Here is a 10,264-nt window from a genome sequence, read left to right on the forward strand (position 1 = left end):
TTTATGCTATTAAGTCACACTCCAAGTATTGTCAGATATTGCATGCACACAATCTGATTAGGAACATTACTACCTGACTGTAGGGAGCCGCCAGGATGTGGCCTTGGCCAGATAGTGCCAGCAGTCCTACAGCCTGGAGGTATACATATCCTTTGATGTTGCCGCCTTAGGCCGGTTTGCTCGGAGCCTTGTTTTGCATTTCAAGAGACTCGGTCTCCTGACCTGTCCCGTGGCCTTGGGTCCTAGTAGAATGGCATCAATCAATCAGCATTCGAGCCTCTCACCCTAGAAAAGCGGCTGTCTTTGGATTTTTCACTCTCTCTCTCATCCCTGTTCCCCATTCCCCCTTTCAATCAAGGAGCTCTAATAAATTGTGATTGAGAAGGATTCTTGATTTTGTGATCGTTCATTCCTGCTGGTCAGGAAGCGCGTCACATTTTGGTGCTGAAAACCAGGACGCCGGATTTGAACAAGCCAAGGAGGGAGCAGAATTCAGAACTCAACACAAAAGAGCGGTGACTGACGTCAGAAATCCTCCAGATGTATGCTGATTGCTAAGGCTGGTCCAGAGTGGTAATGTTTGCATTTGTTCTTCTCTGCTGCTTTGGGTTGCGCTGTGATTAACCAGGTGGTGAGTGCCTTTGCTGCTGCGACTGCAGCTCTAGTCAAAAGTAAAACTAAGTCCGCAGTAGATCAAGCGGCATTTTTCTAAAAGGACTTCCTTATAAGTAAAAAGGAGGTTTTTTTCTTTAGCCCAGGGGGTAAGTGCGCATCATGGGCAATTCTTATGGAGCCAGCTCAAACCCCAGGGAGATTTATCGCTCAATCCAGGCATTTTTGCGACAGCGTGATTTAAAGATCTCTTCTAGCACTGTCGCTAACATCGTAAAAGACATTGTTGATGTCTCACCTTGGTTTGCAGCTTCAGGTGATCTAACTTTACCATCTTGGAATAAGCTAGGCAGGGATTTGGAACAAGCAGAAGGAAATATTGGGAGAGGCACACTTCCTTTTTGGAGGATGGTGCGGGACTGCTTAAAGGAAGAACGTAATATAGAGATATTAAAACAGGGTCGCAAGGCATTACAGAAACATCAGGACAGCTTTTCAGAATCAGATCAGAAGGAGGAACAAGAGTGTAGGCCTAGAAAGAAAAAGGAAAAATTAAAAGATAAGGATCCGGAAATAGAAAAAGGAGAAAAGGGGAAGAGAAGCCCCATAGCTTTAGTAGTGAAAGAATTTGTAGATTTAGATTTATCAGAGGAGGAAGAACAACTAGAGGAAGCGGCTGCTAAATCTGAGAAAGAGCAGCGAGGTAGCCGAAGGCGGGGCGATGTTGATGTGTTTACTACAAAGGGCAGAAGAGACGAGGCGCCAGTACCTTCTGCCCCACCCCCATCCGCCCCTCCACCCATGTACCAGCAGGTAGCTACAGAAGGTCACAGCTTCATAGGAAGGCAAACTTGGTCGCAACTGGCTGCTGCCTTTCCTGTTTTTGAGGAGCCACAGAATTATAATAGGTGGTATGAACCAATCCCATACAGACAGCTGAAGGACTTGGTTGAAGCTGCGAGAAATTATGGAGCAAATACCAGTTATACAATCGCATTATTGAGAAGGATTGTTACAGCAGCGCTGACTCCTACAGACTGGCAGGAGATTGCAAGAGCAGCTCTTCCAGCAGGGCAGTTTCTGGATTTTAAATCTATAGTCCAGGACAAGGCTCAGACCCAAGAGCGCATTAACATACAAAGTGGCCACCCAGAGTGGACGTCTGATATGCTTCTTGGACAGGGGGCATTTGCTGGAAATCAGAATCATTATCCTTGGGAGGTTTATAGGCAGGTTAGTGAGATTCATTATAGAGCATGGAAATCACTCCCTAATAAAGGTGAAACAGCTGGTAACTTAACCAAGATTATTCAAGGTGCTGCAGAGCCATTCTCTGATTATGTGGCTAGGATGACAGAGGCAGCTGAAAGAATGTTTGGGAATTTAGATATTTCATTGCCTTTTGTCCAGCAAATAATATTTGAACAGAGCACCAAGGAATGTCAAAGAGCAATAGGGCCAGTAAAGGGAAAGGGATTAGAAGCCTGGATCAAAGCCTGCCGTGAAGTTGGGGCGCCTCTAACCAATGCAGGGCTGGCGGCTGCTGTGCTTGCTGCTGCCAGAGGTGTCAGAGGAGATAAGGGAAAGGCATGCTTTAAATGTGGACAGTTGGGGCATTTCAAAAAGCAATGTCCCAATAGTCATAATGCCTCAGATTCTTCAGGGCTCTCAGCTGCAACATTGCAGAGGCAGCCAGACACTTGTCCCAGATGTAAGAAAGGGAAACATTGGGCTAATGAGTGCAGATCAGTTAGGGATATAAATGGACAACTTATTCCTATGCCTATTCAGTCATTGTCAAAAAACGGATTGAGGGGCCCATGCACCCAGGGCCCAAAAATATTTGGGGCAATTCAGAACACGATGGCAGTCCCCGAGATGACTCCATCGTCCCAACAAGAAGGGCAGCCAAAGGCTCCAGAGGGCTGGACCTCTGTGCCACCTCCGAACTGCTATTAACTCAGGATATGGGAGTTCAGGTCATAGAAACAGACGTGTCTGGGCCATTAGAAAAAGATACTGTTGGCATAGTCTTGGGACATTCATCCTCAATTATAAAAGGCCTGATAGTCCATCCTGGAGTCATAGACCCTGCCTATGAAGGCTGCATTAAAATTCTTTGCCATTCTCCATATGGGGTAGTTTCCATCGCCCCAGGAGACAGAATAGCTCAACTCTTAGTTCTGCCTTCAGGGCGTAATAAGCTTCCAGCTGAGGGGCTTGTCTTAAAGGACAAAAGCCTTGCTCCCATGGGAGTAGATTTGGCTTGTTTATCCTTGGAGCTTGATCAGCGACCAATCTTAAATATAGAAATAGAAGGAAAGATTTTTTTCAGGCCTGGTGGATACTGGAGCAGATAAAAGTATCATCAGATCCCAAGCATGGCCAAAACGCTGGCCCTTACAACAGGCCTCCCAGTCCCTTCAAGGGCTGGGGTATGCACAAACACCGCATATAAGTGCTAAGGAGTTAGTCTGGAGAACAGAAGATCAGAGGGACTTTTCAGCCTTTTGTGGTTGATTTGCCCATCAACCTATGGGGCAGGGATGTGCAGTCTCAAATGAGATTGAGACTTACAAATGATTATTCTGATACCAGTAAGCAAATGATGGCACGTCAGGGCTATGTTCCCAATAAGGGACTTGGTAAATGTCTCCAAGGTAGACAGAATCCTATTGAGACTGTCTCCAAGTTAGATAGAAAAGGCTTGGGTTTTTCATAGGGGCCACTGAAGCTGTAGCTTCCACACAAAAGACAATGCCCATCCCTTGGCTAGTAGATAAGCCGGTATGGGTCCCTCAGTGGCCCCTTTCCTTGGAAAAGCTGGAAGCTACAAGACAATTAGTACAAGAACAGTTAAAACTAGGACATTTAGAACATTCTGTATCGCGTTGGAATATGCCTATTTTTGTGATTAAAAAGGCTTCTGGAGGTTGGAGGTTACTGCATGACCTTAGGGCAGTCAATGCTCAGATGCAGGTCATGGGCCCAGCCCAGCAGGGCCTCCCATTGCTTTCAGCAATACCAAAGAATTGGCCTGTAATTTCCTTGGACGTCAAGGACTGTTTCTTTTCAATTCCCGTGTGCCCTCAGGACCGGGAAAGGTTTGCATTTACTCTTCTATCTGTTAACAATGAGCAACCCAATGCTTGGTTTCAATGGAAAACTTTGCCTCAGGGAATGGCCAATAGCGCCCTCATGTGTCAGTTATATGTAGATGCAGCATTGAGTCCTGTTAGGAGACAATTTCCTACTGTGAAAATTGTTCACTACATGGATGATTTATTGTTATCTGCCCCCCATCAGGAAACCCTGAAGGAAGTTTTCCAAAAGGTTACATCCCTTTTGGAGGAGCAAGGACTCCACATAGCCTCAAATAAAGTGCAAGCATCTTCCATGGTGAAATTTTTGGGGACTATAATCACCCCTGAAAGCATCAGGCCTCAGAAAGTGCTTATTCGCACCCATCACCTTAAAACTCTTAATGATTTCCAGCAGTTGCTGGGAGATATAAATTGGATTAGAGGATATTTAAATATACCTCGATCTGAGCTCTTGCCTTTGTTTTCCATCTTAGAAGGCAATCCTGATATCTGTTCACCTAGAGCCATGACCCCGGCTGCAATGCAGGCCCTTAAGAGGGTAGAATCTGCTATTACTATAGCTCAATTACAGCGGGTGAATCCATCCTTACCAATTTTGCTATGCATCCTCAAAACAAAGAATTATCCCACTGGAGTGTTATGGCAAGATGGACCCCTCTGGTGGATGCATAGAAATTCCATAGGAGCAAGATCTGTTCAATATTATCCAGAATTGGTGGCTGGCCAAGCATTAATGGGAATAAAGCTTTGTTTAGCCCACTTTGCGAAAATGCCTGACAAGTTGATAATTCCCTATACAAGGAAACAGGTAGACGTTTTGACAGTCACAGTAGATGGTTGGGCTGTCCTGCTCTGTGCATTCCCTAATGTTATTGACAATCATGTGCCAAGGCACCCCTTAATAAATTTTGTGGAGAAAAATTTGGTGTATTTTCCCAGGATTACCTCTCCCCACCCATTAGAAGGAGCCTTAACTATCTATACAGATGGCTCAAAGACCGGAAAAGGGGCTCTGGTGGCAGGAAATGCTAAACCTGTGGTCTTTCAATTTCGGCCTGATTCCCCCCAAGTCACTGAGTGCTTGGTGGTTTTGGAGGTATTTCAGAGATTTCTTGAGCCATTTAATTTAATTTCAGATTCACAATATGTGGTCAATGCTGTGGCCTCTCTTGAGGTTGCAGCCTCAATTCGCAGCTCAAGTACAGTGTCTAAATATTCTTTTACAAATACAAAAACATATTTTTTTTAAAAAAAATCCCTTTTATGTTGCTCATATTCGAGCCCATTCTCTCTTGCCAGGACCTATGGCAGAGGCCAATGCTCAAGCTGATGGTGCTACTCGAGCACTTGCCCTTGTGGCTACAGATTCACTCCAGCTAGCTAGAGATTTCCATCAGCTCTATCATGTTCCAGCGAATACACTTCGCTTAAAGCTTAAGATCTCTAGAAAAAATGCCAGGAGGATAGTAAAAGCCTGTCCCTCCTGCGTGACCATGTTACATCCCCCACATATTGGGGTAAATCCCAGGGGGTTAAAGCCAAACTCACTCTGACAAATGGATGTGACTCACATCTCGAAGTTTGGCAGACAAAAGTATGTTCATGTGTCGGTGGACACATGTTCTGGAATAATTCATGCCACCCCACTGGCAGGGGAAAAGGTAACACATGTAAAAATGCATTGCTTAGGGGCCCGGGCAGCTTGGGGAAAGCCAAGTCGTTTAAAAACCGACAATGGCCCGGCATATGCCTCACAGGGCTTTAAAGCCTTTTGCAAGCAATTACAAGTTGAACATACCACTGGCCTACCATACAATCCTCAAAGCCAGGGTATCGTAGAAAGAGCAAATAGAAATTTAAAGGAAATTTTGCGAAAGCAAAAAGGGGGAATAGCTGTAGCAGCTTCCCCCAGAGCAAGGATTTCTCTTGCACTCTTTACACTTAATTTTTTAATTCAAAATATTGCTGGAAAAACAGCAGCAGACAGGCATGCCCTGTTTGAAAGCTCTACAGAGCGAGATTTGGTCATGTGGAAGGATGTATTGATTAATAAATGGTGTGGACCGGATCCGGTAATTACCAGATCCAGGGGAGCAATTTGCATTTTCCCTCAGAATCGTGAAGATCCAATCTGGGTGCCAGCGAGACTGACAAGAGAAATAAAGAAGAAAGATGATCCAGTGGATGCTGAGTGTCCTGCTGTGGAAGATTCGTGCGGAGGCAGCAGTGATAACCCTCTGGGCGGTGTCAAGAGCAGCTGTCTCATGTTATCACCTTGAGCAGCACCCTGTGCAACCTCTTATCTCTTAACAATTTTCTGACTGACTCTATTCTGCCTTTTCCTTCCTTTGGAATGGGTGGGAGCAGAGATATTCTTGGCATGCTGTGTCTAGGTGGAAGTGCTGTATGTCTTTGATTGGTGTGCTACCTGCTAGCCCAAGTGAGGAGGGACAAGGTCTTTGTGGCACAGGCCTTGGCAGCCTTGGAATGTGTATCCTCACCCCAGGTTTGGCTCTCAGCCTCAAAAGAGCTCATAGGCAATTAGCCATGCATAGCCTTTGCACCCTCTAGGGACCAGATAGTCCCACGGCACAGAGGAAGGTATGCATAGGCGGAGGGTGTGCAGACACAGCCCTAGCACTCCCAGGGAAGTAGTTGTCCCATTGCATGGGAAGGGTGTGTCTTGCTTTTCTTTTATTTAATCAGTCCACACATCATGAGGTGGGGACCAGATTGGAAAATAGTTTTGCCTTATTGCTCTTAAAGACAATAAAAGGAGGAGCTGTAGGGAGCCGCCAGGATGTGGCCTTGGCCAGATAGTGCCAGCAGTCCTACAGCCTGGAGGTATACATATCCTTTGATGTTGCCGCCTTAGGCCGGTTTGCTCGGAGCCTTGTTTTGCATTTCAAGAGACTCGGTCTCCTGACCTGTTCCGTGGCCTTGGGTCCTAGTAGAATGGCATCAACCAATCAGCATTCGAGCCTCTCACCCTAGAAAAGCGGCTGTCTTTGGATTTTTCGCTCTCTCTCTCATCCCTGTTCCCCATTCCCCCTTTCAATCAAGGAGCTCTAATAAATTGTGATTGAGAAGGATTCTTGATTTTGTGATCATTCATTCCTGCTGGTCAGGAAGCGCGTCACACCTGACTGCTCTTGGACAAAGCAACTACATCTCTGGAGTCACAGCTTCTTCAAAGATTAAAAATATGGATACTCATCTCAAGATGATAGAGGGAAGAAAAACTGTAAGAGATCCCTCAAGTTTCTTCATTCCTAATGGAATCATATCTTTTCCTGTTTGTCTGTTGAAAAGAAATCTAGTGGGTTTTACATATATGATTAAGGTCCCAAATCATTTAAATACTAAAAAGAAATGATGCCTGTATTTACTCAAATCCAACGGAACCTATATTATCAAATCAAATCTAAGCCTGTTTTTACAGAAATGGTGGAAGGAGGAGTCAGGGCAAAGATGGTTCTTCATTGCAGCCTGTGAAGTGGGGATGTTCTGTGTGGGTATGTGGATAGTCATCTTGCAGTTTTGATCCTTGTATTCAGTTTGGGTTCCTGGTGTGCTAGGCAGAACACTGCCACTATCTTAGGTGTTGACAGCCCTCACAGAATAAAGTGATTAAAATGTCATTATGATCCTAATTCAAAGATGAGGAACTGCTCTAGACAGCCTCAATATTTTAGCTCAGGCAAACTCACAAGCAGATTACAGAGACAAAACGGAATCTGCTCTACCTACCACTGATAGGAACCATGGGCTTTCTCAATAGTTGCCCTGGTTTGTCTTTAAGATGAATCAGTTCCCAAGGGTGTTTCCAGTGGATTCTGGAATTTTCCACCACCTTGGTACTTATGATTTGCTATATACAGAGATTATTTTGAAACATCAGTTGCTAACTACTTTATCTTTGGTGTATGTATTTAGTACTCCAGCAAGCCTTACACGGACTGCAGCTTCTGGTCATTTCTAGGCCAGGGGGAGCCTCATGGCTGGTGTACATCTAACATGATGACTTTTGTTGCCTTACCCATGTTCTTTCATCCAAATCCTTAAAGGGTAAGGCACTTAAATACAGTTGGGGAGGATTAGTGCATATGGAAAGGCAGAAGGCTGAAAACAGATTTCTCCTCCATGGCAAAGGGAACAAATACACAGCTGCAGTGCCCACACACATCTAGAGAGCTGATGCAAAGGAAGGATAGCATTTGTCAAAGGTAGCAGATGGGCTTGTTATCATGTGAGTAAAAGTCCAGTCAAGCTCCTGGGGAATGGTACACTGAGGAGTAGGAGGAGGAGAGGTACTAGGGCAGGGAAGCACACAACACGAGCTGACAGCCCTTACACAATGAGAAATGGACCACAATGAAGCAGCAGAAGGGAATTTCTTTTATAGAAAGAGATAGTTTTTTCTTTTTTTCTTTTCTTTTCTTTCTTTCTTTCTTTCTTTTTAAGCCCCCATTCCAGTAATTAGAAACTGTCAAAATTGTGCTTAGTTAAATCAGGTTAATTTGCTAAAGTTGGCAGTGGAACTGATGTTAAAGGTTGTCACAGTCAACATTTGGTGTGGTGTGTCCTGGGGGCACTCTATCATCACTAATTGAGTAAATGACATGAACAAAAGAGATGGACAGGTCTCTCTTCAGCTCATTTCACAGAGTCCTGCTGCTTGGGAAGGGCTTCTGCCAATCTTAGCTTTTCTTCCAAAAAAAAAAAAAAATGGCGCTGGAAGCAGCTTTAAGAATTAGGTCAATGAGATAGGGCAACCAGAGAGAAATCTCTCGTTCAAGTGCATCTAATTTGTGGGCAATACCCCCTTTAGGGCCTTATCACAGAATCTTTCAGCACCTTAGGTTCCTGCAGAAGTTACCAAGAAAGAATACTAGTAACATCTGACATACAAGGGACAGAGTTTAGCGCTGGAGAAGAGAGGCCATTGCATGGCAGACTAAAGGCATACTGAATGCAGAGGGCCACACCACCCTGTGAAGTTTGACTCCAAATCCTTGGTGTAAGAGATTTATTTTGGGTCTTGAAATGTTTCTGACTTAAGGCAGGAACTTTGCAGCCCTTGAGAAATCAAGCTGCACCAGTTGGAGCCGAACCAGACAACCTGCCTATTCTGCTAATTGAATTTGGGGATCTTTGTTGATGTAGCCTGCCTGGACTGGACATTGGCTCATCTCGGCATGAATGCCTAATCGAGTGTCCTAGGAGGACGCAGAACCCCACACAGTAAATGAGCCAGATGGCTGGGCCATGGACAGTTTCAAAATGTCTATATGTGGTTATTCTCAGTTGGTGACTCTTTTATTTCTTACTGATCAATTAAACTTGTCTAGCTATTAAGAATTAAATACTCTAAGTTAAATCAACTAAAATTTAGCAAACGGAGGCTACTTCTGCCTCTTTCTCTAAGAACCCTCCATAGAATTAACAGTTAGGTGTTAATTGCGAATGATTAAGAGCTTACCAGTATCAGAGTCCTTTCTTTAATATTAATGAGATGGATTAGCATGGAATGTGTCTTCTATTAATATTATAAATGGAAATCTGCATGGCTCACTGAGTACTGTTTTGTATTAGAAAGGAACACTTAGTTTAAATGGGTAAAAAAAGCTACATTCTAAAATGTGTCTTCCTTTCAATTGAGAAGTGAAGTTACTGAAGAAAATGTTCAGATATCACTAATGTAGAGACGAAGATAGCATTTTAGCAATGATCATGGTAGCAAACTTTCACATAACACTTTCATCTGTAGTTCATGAATAGGTACAGTGCATTATACCAGCTTAAATTATTTTATAAAGTACATCCAGAAACCACATCATCCCAGAATACTAAAATGAATGACTTGGCAGTTCTAGGCTACATCAGTCTCTTGTATTAACTTCCAACATCACTACTTGCCTGTTTTTTTTTTTTTTAACTACTAATTGTTTTCTCCTGCTTGTCTGGAAACAGCAGAAGACCACTTTCCTCTTATTGAAGAAGTTAGAGTAACTAATCATGTCTCCATTCCCACCTTTCCAATAAAGATGCCTCTTTAAAAGGCTTGGATTTTACACACTGTTGTCTTAGAACCGACCACAATGAGTCTAAGCTATAAGATGAGTGTCATTATGTTTCCTTCCATAGGTGGAGTCATTGAAAACGACATTCATTTTGTTAAGTGCTATTTGAACAGGCTACAGGGCCATAAAAGATACTGCAATGCAGAACAATTATTTTTAGGCTTATGGTAGAGCATCATTTTAACTCTTCTTTTCCCTTGTAAACATGTTTTAAGTGAGAGGACGGAAAGGTATGAATTCATACAAATCAAGGTTGTGTGAGTGCTGTAGCATTGTTCTTTAAGGGCTTAACCTTCCAGGTTGAACATTTTTATCTCCTATTCTTTGAACTTCCATATACATATTTATCATTTGCCTGGATAAGCAGACATGCAACCAAAGACTATCACATGGTAACCATGTCTCCCTTCTTAATAATATCTGAGATATTCACTATTATTCTCATAAATACTGAAGAACATGATG

This window comes from Myodes glareolus, chromosome 19 (genome assembly GCF_982192425.1).
Source record: "Myodes glareolus chromosome 19, mMyoGla1.1, whole genome shotgun sequence".
Taxonomy (NCBI): domain Eukaryota; kingdom Metazoa; phylum Chordata; class Mammalia; order Rodentia; family Cricetidae; genus Myodes; species Myodes glareolus.